We start from the raw sequence: 15351 nt of genomic DNA, 5'->3' as shown, positions 1-15351 counted from the left end.
CCAGGTACCTCTCCATCTTACCCATCATCCCTCTCATCCCCTCCTCATCCTCCGCCAGCATCGCTATGTCATCAGCGTACGCTAGCGTATAAATTTTCTTCCCTCCTACTTTTACCCCCCCCCCCATCCACCCCTCTCCAACTCTTCATCTACATCTGCCATTAGTAACGTAAATAGTAGTGGGCTTAGTGGGCACCCTTGCCTCACTCCCCTTACCGTCCAGAAGCATTTACTTTCTTCCTCCCCCACTCTGACTTTACTTTTCGTCTCCTTCATCAGCTCCTCGCACCTCTCCACTAGTCCTTCCCTTACCCCCCTCCTCCTCATTGCCCTCATTAGCACCTCCCTGTCTACCGAGTCAAAGGCCGCTTTTAAATCTATGAACATAATAATCAACCCCCTGTTTTTTGTTTTCTTTCTAACCTGTCTATTAATCAAATAATTTAACACGTACACATTGTCTATACACCCCATCCCCTTCCTAAAACCTGCCTGACTGTCTGGTAGTAACCCTTTTCTCTCTATCTCCTCTCTCATCCTCTCCGCCAATACCGCCGCGTATATTTTATACGCTGTCTGTGTGAGCGTTATACATCTGTAGTTCTCCACCTTACTATTGTCTCCCTTTTTGGCTATTGGCACCACTATCCCTTCCTTCCAGTCTTCCGGCCATCCCTCCCCCCTCCAAACCTTGTCACAGACTCTCCATAACCATTCTTCCACCTCATTCCCTCCATATTTCCATACTTCATTCGGTATACCGCCCCCCCCCCCGGCAGCTTTCCCTTCCTTCAAACCCCTAATCACCCTGCTGACCTCCGACTTATCTAGCTTCCTCTCCCCATCCCTCTCACTTCTACCCACCCCTTCCTTTCCTTCCCACCTATCTACTCCTCCTAATACTTTTTTAAAATATTCGTCCCACTGTTTCATCTTTATCCTTTCGTCTATCCTCGCTCCCCCCTTCCTTTCCATATTCACCACTTTCCATATCTGACTCTCATTTTTTAGTCCTTCCACCATCCTTTCCCATTTCTCTCTCTCTATCTTCTTCTTCTCTTCGCATAACTCCTTATATCTTCTCTTCTCTTCCTTAAATTTCTTACCCTCCCTTCCCTTCTTCCTCCATCCCCTTAGTTCCTCTCTCACTTTCCTTTTCCCTTCCCTACACTCCTCGTCCCACCATCCGCCCCTCCTTTTTCTCTCTTTCTTCCCCATCGTCTCCAACGCCTCTCCTATTATTTTCTTCAATCTCTTCCACTCTTCCTCCACTCCTTCCTCTCCTCCCCTAAAGGCCCCAAATCTTTCTTTGAAACCCTTTATTTCTTCCTCTGACCAGCGACCCCCCTTATTCCCCCTTCCTTTCCCTCTTTCCTCCTTTTTAATATCCCCTCTTTTCACTCCTTCTATCCAAACCGTCACTGGCATGTGATCTGAATCAATCTGTTCCCCTATTTCCACCCTTTCCACCTCTTCCCTTGTTTGCTCATTCCCTATAATATAGTCTATTACTGAGTTCCCCCTCCCCCCCTACATATGTCCACTCTCCCGCCTCGTCTCCTTTAATGCTACCGTTTAATATCCCCCATCCTCTCTCTCCTAGATATCTGATCAGTCTCCTCCCTTCTACGTTTATTTTCTCATCCTTCGACTTTCTACTCCCTTCCCCTCTCTCCCCCTCTTCCTCCTCTCCCACTTCCCCCCTTCTCTTCCCGTCCTAGCATTGAAGTCCCCCCCTATAATTACTCTTTCCCGGATGCCTCTTTCTTCTGTCCATTGCCCCATTTTTTCCAACTTTCTTTCCAGATCTCCGTTTACGTAAACCCCTACCACCCTCCACCATTTCTCGCCTATCTTCACCCTTACCGTCATTATACCTTCTTCATCTCCTCCCTCCTCCCTTTCCCTCTCGATCTCTTTCCTTACTCCTATTAGCATACCCCCCATTGCCCTTCCCCTTTTTTCTACTCTTCTTGCCCACTGCGTTTCCCATATGTACCCCTTTGGTAGCCTTCTCTATTGAAAATAACGCGTTTATATTTTAATAATGTGGTTTATTTTCCGCTTTACAAAAAAAGGTGTTAAATAGAGTAGCAACACGTCGTGTCGGTTGCCTGGTCAGAGTTTCAACTGAGCATCGGTGGCATCGCAAAACGAACATCGGTAGCCTCGTAACAACAAAAAGCAACGAAGAGAGCACACCGATTAATCAAATCGGTGGGCGCCTTCTCATTGGCTATTGTCACGGCACAGAGTATGAAAAGCTCACATTCCAACATTCTCCTTACCCCGCTCCACCCCCTTTCCTCTATCAACGTTTCCATTAATACTATTATGTCCCAGCCCTCTAACCCTTTCCAGAATTCCGTGTCCTTATTCCTTAATCCTGCCACATTCCAGAAAGTTATTTTGTACCTTGCTTTCCCCCTCTTTCCCCCTCCTCTCCCTTCTCCCTCTTCCCGTTTCCCTGTTCTCCATACCACACTTCCTCTATCTCATTCCATCTCTTCATTCTTCCATTGACCCACATTCTCATGTACCCTACCTGTATATGCATTCCCTTCTCTCTTTCCTTCTCCGCTTCCCTTTCTATTTTCCATTTTGCTCTCCTTTCTTCCTCTGTTAAATCATCGTCCAGCCATTCTTTCCTTCCCTTTAGTAACCTCCTTCTGTCCATTACTATCCTTTTCTGTTCTAAATTCGCCATTTTAACTAGCACCATTCCACACCCATCTTTTCCTTCTTTCCCTATCTTCCTTACTTCTTCTATCCCCTCTTCCTTCACCCCCACTAATTCCCACACCCTTTTTACTTCCTCCTTCACATTCTTCCCCTCTAACTGTATCTTTTTTATTATTATGTTCTTCCGCTTCTCTTCCCTTTCCTTCCTATCTTGTAATACCTCTATTCTCCTAATTCTTCTCTTATTTTCCTCTAACATTTCCCTCCCTATCCCTCCTTGTCCCCCTTTATTCCTCTCTTCCTCTTCCTCTTCCCTTCTTTCTATCTCCCCTACCCTTCCTTCTATTTTTTCTAACCATTTTTCTATCCTTTCCCATCTTTTTTCCTCCTCCTTTCTCTCTTCCTTCCTTTCTTCCCTCCAACTCTCCCTTTCATTCCTCCACTCCTCCATCCACCTTTCCCCTTCCTCCCTCAACCTTTCCTTCATCCTCTCGACTTCCCCTATTAGCCCTCTTATTACTTCCTCTATCTTCCTAACTTCTGTCCCCTCCTCCTCCTTTCCCTTCTCTGGCGATCTTTTTGTTTTGTCACTTCTTTTAAACATTCCTCTTTCGTCCCTCCCCTCTCCTAACAATTCCTCTCTGCCCCTCTTTTTCCCCACACTTTCCACATTCTCCAAATTATCTAGACTAAACCACCGTTCTAACCTCTCATCCTTCATCATCCTTCCTACTCTTCCTTTCCTAGTTTGTAATTGTCTCCCTTTTCAAATTTCCCGCCTCCTTAAGTTATTCTTCTCCCGCTAGATCGCGCCACCTTCCACTCCTTCCAGATGTAATCCTGCGCACTCCCCTCTACCGTCACCCGGACCTAACCTCTCTCTCACTCACTTTATCCTTCCACCAATGCTCTCTATCTCACTTCCCCGCCCTTATCCCTTTCTCTAACACCTGACCCTAACCTCAAGACACCCTTCTCCACACACTTTCTCCCCACACACCTCTTTCTCTCAACACTTTCACCCTAGCTTTCCGTACACTCTCTTTCGCACCTCAATTACTCATGCGACCGGAAACGGAAGTCAGCAATAGGGATTATATATACATGAAGTATTATTAGGAATACTTATATGTAATAATTGTAGGTGGATTGGTGTGCGGTGGAATCATGTATGGCGTTTTCGGTCTTCGTCGCTATCTTCGTCAATTGTCGGTGTTATTTAGTCATTATTGAAAATTCTAGTGAGTATCTCTGCTGGCCAAACTGTTTCCGTGTCGTATCGAGCATAAGATAAGTAATAAATGATAGCAGCTACATGTGAGCAACATCCAATAGTGCGATTGCCATTAGCACATTCACAACAATACTTTTTTCCGGAAAATCAAAAATATCGGTGGAAGATACGTTTTTGGACGGCGGTTTTCTGCGGTTCCAGTGTTGCGCTTCCACTTGTTGTGCTAAACTATTTATTACTTTATCTTCACTCAATATCCTGTCAGTTATGTCATCGAAAAGTGTGACATCAGAATTTAGTCTTTTGCCGAATGTTTGGCGTCGACCGAAGGTCGGAGTCGCCGGGGGGCCGGGACCACTCAGAAATGAGCGCGCGAGGAGGCAAGGAGAGACGGGAGAATTAAACCTTTGTCCTTTGGGAAAATGCACTTTATTTCACTCGGTTGTACGACGCACGAGGTGTGAGGCACTCGAGAGCGCGAGAAAGAACGCGCGAACGAGAATCGCGAGCCGGCGAACGTACGGAGATCTTGCACGTGCAACTTCTGCCGTCGGATCGCGAAGAGGAAATCTTGAGCGGCACGAAACGCGTGCCGCCGCGAGACAGAAATCTTCTACGCGGACGCCGGAAATCTTGACGCGAAGCAGAGTGCACGTTACGCGGCTCGGGAGATCGCGAGAATACTGCTACCGAATGATGCGAAATCGCGAGAGTCTCAGAGCGCGAGAGATGAGAATCTCTACTTATCGAGACGAGAGCGGACAGACGAGCAAACGTGCTAGAGCGATACCTTGCGATTGATGAGCGTTCAGAACGTTAAGAGAGCGAGAAGGCATACGCAGGTGCCTCAAATACCAAAGACCGTCGAATGTGGAGCACCGTGATTGGAGCTCGCACATCGGACGATCCTTGTTTGTCTAAATTTGAAGGATTCAAGCTGTGAAATTCGGCCAATGAGAATTGAAACGGTTGCTACGCGGTGTCGAGCAACGGCGACACGCGCTCTTGCCGCGTGTTGACATACGCGACAAAAACCGTATGAAATAGCGGTCGCCGGTTAGACAATAGGCACCGAATTCCACAGCCTGAATCCGCAACACCGAACTTATTATTTAGGAAGCATGCAATCCTGAAATATGATTTGACTGCAGGAAGAAGTTTGTTGTCGAGTTGGTTGTGTAAAAGCCGGTATTTTTCCCCTAATATGCCATGTATAGCCTCGACAACCCAGCGAACTTTGGTAACTTTACGAGATGAATTGGACTCCTCAGTAGTTAGTTGAGAACGATTGCCTTTTAATGCAGGCATGAAAACATGAAACCCAGATTCTTCTAAGTGTGATTTAACATCACGAAAACCGCGATCTACAATACAAAGGTCTCCCCGTTTCATAAGAGTTTTCAAGCCATTGGGATCTCGAAGTACGATCTGCATGATTTCAATAAAGCACTGTCCACGGCTCGATTGTTTCAGTTAAATGCCCAAAGTCCTGAATCAAAAATGTCCTTCGTCAGGAATTTTTCTAGACAACAATGTTTATAGTTGTCCGAAGCATAAACCTCGTTTTCATAATATCCCTAATAATATTTTTACCTGACAGAAACGGATACAACAATACCTCCCGACCCCAATATAACACTAGATTTATTATTAACAATAAGTAATATACCGACTAAAGATAAAAGATTTAATAGACAAGTCGATGCACTTATTCCATGTAAAAAAATGTTAAGTAGATAAGTAATACAGCCCATAGATGACTAAAGGCCGAAAGTACTCCAAAAATATTTTTCCGGAAAATTATTAAAAAATAGTTTAAACATAGTTAAAAAATGTTTTTACAACAGCGTAACAACAATCGTACATCTGATTAAAGAAAAAAAAACATTGGTCCGGTGCGGGATTCGAACCTGGTCCAAAAAGTCTTCAGCGGTTCCGCAGTCGGAGACCATAGCTACTGCACCAATCGGCGCCGTTGAAAGTACCTTCGAAATATTGGGATATACCGTGCATAGTATAATTGTTGTTTTTTGTACTACGCAATTTTTAAAGTATGCACGATGTTTCTCTGAACTTAGGGATGTTTAATATTACATAATATATTTTTACGATAATTATAAATTAGTTTTTCACGGAAAAAACGCCGAAAAAAGTGGTTTTTATTTTTTCCCACTATGGCGCACCAAACGCAGGAATTTGAAAAAAATTGAGCATAATACTTAGGACAATATCTTATTGCTAAATTAATTCTGTTCTAGTGTCTCTTCGATTTCCATATGAAATCTGCATTTTTTCGATTTTTTTTCGTGTTTTTCGATTTTTACAGCCAGAGTTTGCAACGGAAAAATCTGAAAACGACTCAGAGTATGTGGTTTAGTGTCCGAAATGTGTCAGATTTTTTTCAGAATTTTAAATTGTCATTAAATGGGGAAAATGGGCCAAAAACTGGATTTTCGTTTTTCCTCTATAACTACCCTTACAGATGAGCTATAGGGCTAAACCTTAGCTGAAAGGTATCTTTTTTGGTAGGCTATCGAATGGCGCAAATAGGAATATAAATCCCTTCCGGGGCCGATTTGGCCCCCAAAACCGGCTATAGCCTTTGCTGTACTTTCAATAATATATTCGGGCTCCCGAATGGGCATGCCTCTGTTATATCTGCTGTCGACTATTTCGGGCAGCATACAATCTATATAAAAGCGCGACAATTTTGGCTCCATTTTATGTTGCCAAAATTCGTCGTCTCTCTCAACTTTAATGGACTTGACACCTTTCCTCGTCCATATGCAGAAGAGGCAGTACTTTCTGCCAGTGATACGTAATTGCCCTTGTACTTGGTAAAAGTACGCGTGGCTTTTATTCATTTCACTGCCAGTACTGTCTGTAAATATTTTACTTACTGCTTTTATTGTTGATATTGTCTCTTCTGGTGTAACATTTTCAGCAGTTTGTGGGCACTTTATCTCCACAATACCGTCATCATCGATTACACCATCTGGTGATGCACCCAAATAGGGAATCGATGCATCGATGAAAAGACCACATGGTCTAATTTCGACGTTTTCCTTTCTTGATAATTCTTCGCGAGCTAGGTCTTCATTCTGCTTTCCATACGCTACAGCAGAAACGTCTAGCAGGCGTGGATAGAGCAATGTCTGCACTAACTTTGAACACAGCGTTGTCTTCCTTCGGTAGCACACGGTACGGAACTTGGACGCTGTCAAAAGTTTTGTTTTGTGCGTCAGCCACTTTCTGTTCTTGGCCTGTCCAATGGTCTCTTGCTCAATGTTCTCTCTATCTTTCTGCCAATCGCTTAGCATTTCCATATGCTTATGCTTTTGAAGATTGAACATGCATTCGTCCATATCTGGCTTCTGTGAATTTGGTCCGTAATCGAAATCTTGTTTTGCGCGGAACTGCTTTCTTGTGTTCCTCGTCGTGCTGTTCTGTTGGGCTTGTTGCACGAGTTGTCGTTTCTTTCTGTGGCGTTCTTCCATCTGTGTTAAAAGTAGAGGCGGCTCCCTTTTCATTGACCGTTGTAGACGAGACAATACTTCTTGCGTATTATACTGGATCACAGCAGCAGCACATCTTGCACTGTATGATCCTCTTTGGCCGCAATTTAATCTTTTTCCACCAATATATTTTGCAACAATATTGTAGGATCTCGGGAAAAATGAGGGCACCGCCGCCGCGGAAATCGAACCCACGGCATCACTGGTGGTAGCCGATCGACTAACGTGCTCACCCACGGAACCCTCCCGTTCTTCCCGATCTCCTACATACTTTTTGGTCTGGGGGTCCTGATCCCACACTCGGCCATCCTGCGACGACATTCGCCCTCGAATGTCCGTCACAGCGTCGTCTCATCGTTTCTCTTTCGTGTTGTGGCCATACACAGAGCCACCAACACAACTCGTAATTTCTCGTCAACTCGTAACAACTCGTAACACAACTCACAAATTCGCAGTTTTTCTCACAGCGCCATCGTGCGGCGATCGGTGTTCCCCCAATCCCGGCTGAGCCCCCAATTGTAGTATCTCGGGAAAAATGAGGGCACCGCCGCCGCGGGAATCGAACCCACGGCCTCACTGGTGGTAGCCGATCGACTAACGTGCTCACCCACGGAACCCTCCCGTTCTTCCCGATCTCCTACATACTTTTTGGTCTGGGGGTCCTGATCCCACAATATTGTTGTAACTCTACACTGCGTTGTTGTTGCTTCGATATAGGATGCTTTCTCCGTGCGCTGAAAGTGACCGGATGATATCTCGGATGTTCTGGTAAACTCCAAAATTTAACAATTCCGGAACAATATTCCGCTCGTCCTTCTTCGTGGTTCCATCGCAGAAGTATCCTATTCTATTACAATGTTTGTGCTCCCCAAAAAACGTGGCTAGGCATATTCATTATGTCTTCGCATACATTTTTTATTTTATGTTGCATCGGCACATTCTGTTCAAATCTGAACTCTGCAGCTTTCATAATCCCCGAGCGCATCCGCCGAATATTATTTTCCACGGCTTGCCTGTAGCGACCGGGCGGAGCTTTCTTCTCAACATCTTTCATTTTGTTGCAAACGTTGCGCAACAAATGATTTGTGCATTCAATTTTCTTTACGCGGATCATCCATGATTTATATGGATCAGAGTCCAGAATTTTTTTATAGACACTGCTGTCGCCATCAGCAATCAATGTCGCATAAATTAATCCCCGTTTTCCACGCTGGTAATGAAACCTTCTGCAATGGCGTCACTCTCCATTCTGGTGGAGGGCTGGTTTCTGCAACAGTTTTTGAAGCATGCGTGTTGCCGCGGCTCTGCTTCCTTTTTCGCCGCATTCAAGCAAATGGAGCAGATTTTGTTCCGTACTCCAATGAATAGAACTTTCTTCGTGTGATAGCCCACTATCACGCCGACACCAGATATTGAGTCGTATCTGCCTGTTCGGCACGACCGCTTCATCCAACTTCCGTCAGCCACGACGGGAATATGCGGAGTCCCACATTCTACGACGTCGCCTCTTTCAATGGCAAGTCTTTTTTCTTCTGCAGCCGCTTTTCTTCCATTTCCGCTTCCGCAGCACGGATTAATTTTTCCACGATGTCGTCATGGACTTTGCTGTATCTCCTCGTTGACATACAAGGGACGTTAATGGCAGTGAGGAATCCTTCCATTTGTGCGTAGCCGCCTCCGTTGAGAATCGTTCCTGCCACTGCATTCCGATTGATATCCATTACCTGAGCATTATTAGGTTGACTGTGGATATTTGCTTCGTAATTGCACATCATGCATTTCACGGTCAGGGTGGTCTCCAATCCCGTTTGTTCAAAATCATTGCAGGCGTTACCGGGAACCCCGGTAACGCAAGAAACCGTGCGACACAAATAGACCCATCATAAAGTTTTTGCGCCAATCCGCAGGCGAGCGGCCTCGGTTCTCGGGCGACAATAGACAGCCGATCGAGCTCGGCGCCGAAACCGGGTCAACGCACGCAGACGTAAACTTTATGTTTACGTCTGACGGATTACTTGTCGCATGGGCCACCGATTCCCATACTCCAAAATATCAAATCCGTTACCCATCGTCCTTGTTTCCTGTGCAGCAGCGGCCGTTAGGGCATTGCCCTCGTACGCTAACTAACGCTCGACACTGCCAAATCCTTTGCCATTTTCAAAAACCCCACTCCTTATTCCTTCCGCTGTCGGTGGCCCCGCACAGTATAAATAACCCGCGACAACCCCAGCGCGGGGTCCTTTGGCAACTTTCTGATCGACTGATCACTATAGTTCACGCGTCTTATCATACGATCGACTGATCGCTGGATTGTACAATTCTGTACTCGCGGGCTTCGCATTTAGTACGTATTTTCGTGACGACGTCTCAGCTCATTGTACGTGCCTTTGTATCCACCTATTGTTTTAATATATTTAAGTTTCCATTATACTCAGAATTTACTCTACCCGCATCTTTCTTACATCCATTCTCCAGTCACCTGCCTATATCACTTTCCTACCGATCCTGAGCCACTCCGTGCCTCAGTCTCCTGTCTATATTTTCAACACCGTTCTCTTCATACGTATTATTTTCATATTTTTTATCGAACAATTGAATATTTCAGAGTGTTCGCTTATACGTTTCATTTCTTGAAACATATGGTGCACATCCACAATGCTGAGAGACCCGTCTGATAGGCACAATTCTTCGGGTGGGTCGATCGTCGTTTCTCTTTCCACGACGAGCCGGTGAGCCTGCACCTCTTCTTCGTCGATGGCAATTTCTTGCATGATTCTTCCCACTTCATCTGTTTCTTCTGCCATTCTTGGACAACGCTCGGCGTCATTAGAGGTATTCAATAACATTCCCTCTTGTTGTTCACTTGACGACGGCGTTATATTTCCCAACGCGAGTGGCTCGATTGTCGTATCGTTTTCCTCGACGAAGTGCATTTCTTCGTCGGTGGCAGTTTGATTGGTCCTTTCTTCAATTTTATCTGCTTCTTCTGCCATTCTTGGACTATGCCTGGCGTCAGAAGAGGTATTCCATAACATTTCCTCTTGTTCTCCACTTGACGACGGCGTTACACATTCCGCTGCCCCTGCCTCTTCATGTGCGTTGAGATGACTTGACGTATCCTCCATGGCAAGATTCGCTATCCGCTTCATTCTGTAAACAGAATACAAAAAAAAATGGTTTGTAGGGATATGGCTCCCCTTTACAGATGCATTTTTTAAAATCGTAATACTTTAAAAATGTCGAAATTAAAATTATTCGAAGTAAGCGCAAATAAACTTGTACCGTACTCGGATGATTTGTTAATTGCAACTACAAATATTGATGAACATTTGGATATAGTAGGTGAAGTTTTCAAAATCGCAGCAGAAAACAAATTACATTTTCGAGTAGATAAATGCATTTTCGCACATCGAGAAATCACTTATTTAGGGTACCGTGTAAATGCGAACGGTATATCACCAAGTAGTGAACATATTGAGTCAATAATAAACTATCCAACACCGCGGAATCAGAAAGAAACATTGCGTTTTGTATACTTTGCCAGTTACTTCCGCCATTTTATACCTGCGTTCTCAGTAGTTGCAAAACCACTGTACGAACTTGCAAAGAAAAATGCTAACTTCAAATTTGTAAGCACTGTATATATTGTTTAATGTTCATGTAAGCTAAGATTTAATCCGCCACTGTATATATTGTTCAATGTTCATGTTATTGATAAAACGAACGTCGGAAAAATTGAAACGAACGAGATGATAAAAGAATGATCAGTCTCGTCAGGACCGACACCAGAGAAAGACGTATTATTAGTAAACGATTTTATGCTGTCCGTCTGTTAAAATTCCTTACACATTTGGGTGTAAAGAGAATGAAGCTTTCAGAAAACTAAAAGAATTATTGTCAACAAGTCCTGTATTAGCAATTTACGTTCCGAATTTAGAAACAGAATTGCATTGTGACGTTAGCGCATCAGGGTTCGGAGCAATACTCATGCAGAAACAAACGGATGGAAAATTTAGACCTTTGTCGTATTTTAGCCAAAGAACATCTGCGGTTGAATCGCGATATCATACTTTTGAGTTAGAATGTTTAGCTGCTGTCAGTACGATAAAAAGATTTCACGTGTATTTATCGGGAACCCATTTCAAAATTATAACAGATTGTGATAGTTTTAGATTGATGTTGAACAAACAGAGCATTAATCCGAGAATAGCAAGATGGGCCATGTTTTTACAAGAATACGACTATGAAATAAAACATCGATCTGGGAAAAGGATGAGCCACCTCGATGCGCTAAGCAGATGTCACAGTGTTTTAGTAATAGAAGACAATACATTTGAACAGACGTTATCCCTTTGCCAAAACAGAGACGAAGAAATCAGAATCATTCGTGGCGAATTAGAAAACACCGAGAGTAAACTGTATGAATTACGCGATAGATTAGTGTACAGAAAAGTAATAAAAAACAAATTACTTTTCTACGTTCCACGAACAGTGGAGCATAATGTCATTCGTACTTGCCATGATGATATGGGACACGTCGGAGTACAAAAAGTATTTGATAACTTAATCAAAACATACTGGTTCTCGAGAATGCGAGAAAAAATCGACAGAATTCTGTAACTTCATAACGCGCGAAAATATTAAACACATACGTATAGCTGTTGGCACACCACGTGCCAACGGACAGGTCGAACGCTATAACCGTGTAATCACGCCTATGCTTGCGAAAATAAGCGAAACCCCCCGAAAATGGGATCAAGTTCTATATCGAGCAGAGTTCGCGCTAAATAATACAATATCGAAAAGTACAGGTGAAACGGCAAGCAAACTGCTATTTGGTGTCGATCAATTTGGAGAAATAAATGATTGCGTTAAACTTGTAATTAATGAGGATATTGAAAGAGACTTACAAACATTAAGGGAAAATGCTGCCAGTAGTATAATCAAAAGTCAAGCGATGAGCGAGGAGGATTATAATAAAAAGCGGAAATGCGCAAACGTGTACAATGTTGGTGATTATGTAATGATCAGAAACTTAGACACAACAATAGGAACGAACAAGAAACTAATTCCAAAATTTAAGGGTCCATATGTTATAAAAAAAAAGTGGTAGACCACGATCGTTACGTAGTCACCCCCACATGATCATTTTAAAACATTTGTAGCTTATTGCAACGTTGACCGATTTTGATGAAATATTCAGAATATGTATCATTCAAAGAGATCTACAAATCGTACTTTCTAAATTTCCAATGTAAGTCCACATAAAAAAGTTGCAAGATACAACCCTCAGCATTTTCTCTGCTATTACGACTAATTGCAATTTTTGTAAACATTTTTTTCACTCTACGTAGCAAACCAATTGTGTTACATAGAATCAATCATTTATTTGTAGTTTTATGACAATGATATTCCTTCATACAGTAATAAACAAATGACATCGACTGATTGACGGGTCCGGTGTATTCCTGATTGGGGGTGTATAGGGGCAGCCAACAGGTAAAGGAAAAAAACGGTTTGCAAATATTAGCCTTGGAAGAGTTTAGAGGGCACTCCGAAATATGATTTTTACGGTTACTTGGGATGACTCCGTAGCGGCGGTGAAGTGGGGTATCCCTTGGACATGCGGAAGCAGTAATACATCTGTACGGTGCCCGAATTGTTGCATAGAGAAAATTTAACGTGGATGGTTCTGATGGATGCCAATATTATTTTTATAACATAAGAAAGGAGACAATGTCAGCATAATCTTCTTTTGCTGTATCCTTTAGTTGAGCCGCGAAGCCTTTTGGAAGATGCTGTTGCTTTCGCTGCTCGCTTGAGCACCGTTTTTCTCACGTGCTCAGCAGAAGATGCTTCATTATGTGCCATTGTGCACTACACGGTCTTCAAACTTCACTGCACCAAATGTAAAATGTACACAATCGCGTCGACACGAGTATGCATACTTATTTCCGCGCGGTGTATAAATTATGTACTAAATGAGACAGGAATGATTCGCACGAAATTACGAACGCGTTCCCGTCCATCAGTAAACTGAAGAAACCAAACACCGACGCAATCAGTTTTGCCAGATGTGTCGCCGGTGTCCCCCCTCTCGTCCTTCCGACAAATTTCACTGGACCACGCTTGAGCCTGATTCCGTCCGTGCACCAACAGGCCTTTCTCTATCGAATTGTTTATCTGTGTATACTGAAATATGTTTTGTATTGTTGAAATAATTTTTTTCCGGTATAGTCACCTAAGATGTTTGAAGGATACGAGGTTATCGGAGGCGGGTACCTTCAAATAATGTTCAATCAGGTATTTCGTGACGAGTCGTTTATTTTGCAATACAAAGTCGCGACGGCGTTCAGAGTAGTTCGGCTAGGCTAGACAGCGATTCAACTGAGACTCGATTCTCACTCGGTTGTGACTCTACTCGACTAGCTACCACGCGTCGGTAGTCTGCCGTCTTATATTGCGGAAACGCATGTCGATTGATTGGTGGAAGTCTTTTCGAGGAACTTCCACCAATCGGTTAATTTTTCGTAACACGCCCACGTTCCACGCCCCTTGTACGTGAGAAGGGTGAGCGCGTCGTTTCGTTAAAAATCTAATTTTGGTGATGCAGCGGGGTGTCTTCCGGGCCCAGTGCTAAGTGCGGTATGTGCCTGCTGGCTTATGTCCACGGGCACCGCTTTCCCGGTTGATAGGAACCAGGCACGCGTCGCTGGGACTCTCTAAGCTGGAAACCCTTCGACTACCCAAAATTTATGGCGTCCACTTGCGCTATTAAGTTCGTCGCTAGGAACTACAAGGACACATCTGTCCGCTAAGTGGCCAAAATCGTTAAAGACGTTTTCTCACAAATAGCGTCTTATGCTGTGCAAACCATAAATCTTTCTTGGTGCTGGTGCGCTGAAGGTTTCTCTTCCGGCGCCCAGCTAGCCGCTACAACCTTTTCTGCGAACGATGAAATGCAGGTGTCGAGAACACGTATGACCGTATCGTTTATTATTACCGAAACTATAATATATTAGTTTGCGTAAACTATACACACACAAACAATTGTCAATTCTTCAATCGCACACAGTTTTTACAAACTGTATTAATACTTATATTTGAGGACTTTACGTCTTTCTGTCAAACACTACTGTATACTATATAGCTCGCGCTCCGCAGTTAACCGTTCAATCAGAATGCTAGCTTGCTAACGAATTAATGCATTTCTTTACTTTGACCGAAGTCAATTGTTTATATTTTCTGGCGCTGCGAGTCTAATCTCCAGATTCTCTTTAGACAAAGCCGAGAAAGATCCCGAATAGGTTCCAGAAATGCTATAGGGAGTCTGTTGCTACGAACTTTTTTAATTTTACAGTTCAATCACATTGTGTAAGACGCAAGAGCTACACGATTATTTTTCGTGCAACAACTTATTAAATTATAATATAAATTGATGTCGATTAAGTGACACACACGAATTCAAAGTAAATTAAAAGTAAACATTTTACTTAGCAACATATTGTAGAACAAATATTTTTCCATGATGAACATAAAATATTTCCTACATATTAAAAAAAAATATTCTATTTCTAATATTACATAAAGATGTATTTTATAATAATAAAAAATATTTTTTTCATAATATAAAATAAATATTATCTGTATATTAGGAAAAAATATTCCATCTCTAATATGAAATAAAGATTCATTTAATAATTAGAAAAAAATATATTTTTCGTAACATGAAATAAATATTTCCTGCATATTTAAAAAAAAAATATTTATTTCTTAATATAAAGTAAATATTGCATTTATATTTGAATATTTAAAAAAGATTGAATCTCTTTCTAATATTATATGAATGTGTATACAATATTTTGTGCTACTAGGGGTGTTTCAGGGCTATTGGGGGGATTCTGTCGGTCCCGGTTGAGG

Source organism: Halictus rubicundus, unplaced genomic scaffold (genome assembly GCF_050948215.1).
Source record: "Halictus rubicundus isolate RS-2024b unplaced genomic scaffold, iyHalRubi1_principal scaffold0022, whole genome shotgun sequence".
In the NCBI taxonomy this organism is placed as follows: domain Eukaryota; kingdom Metazoa; phylum Arthropoda; class Insecta; order Hymenoptera; family Halictidae; genus Halictus; species Halictus rubicundus.
This window is presented reverse-complemented; position numbering follows the sequence as displayed.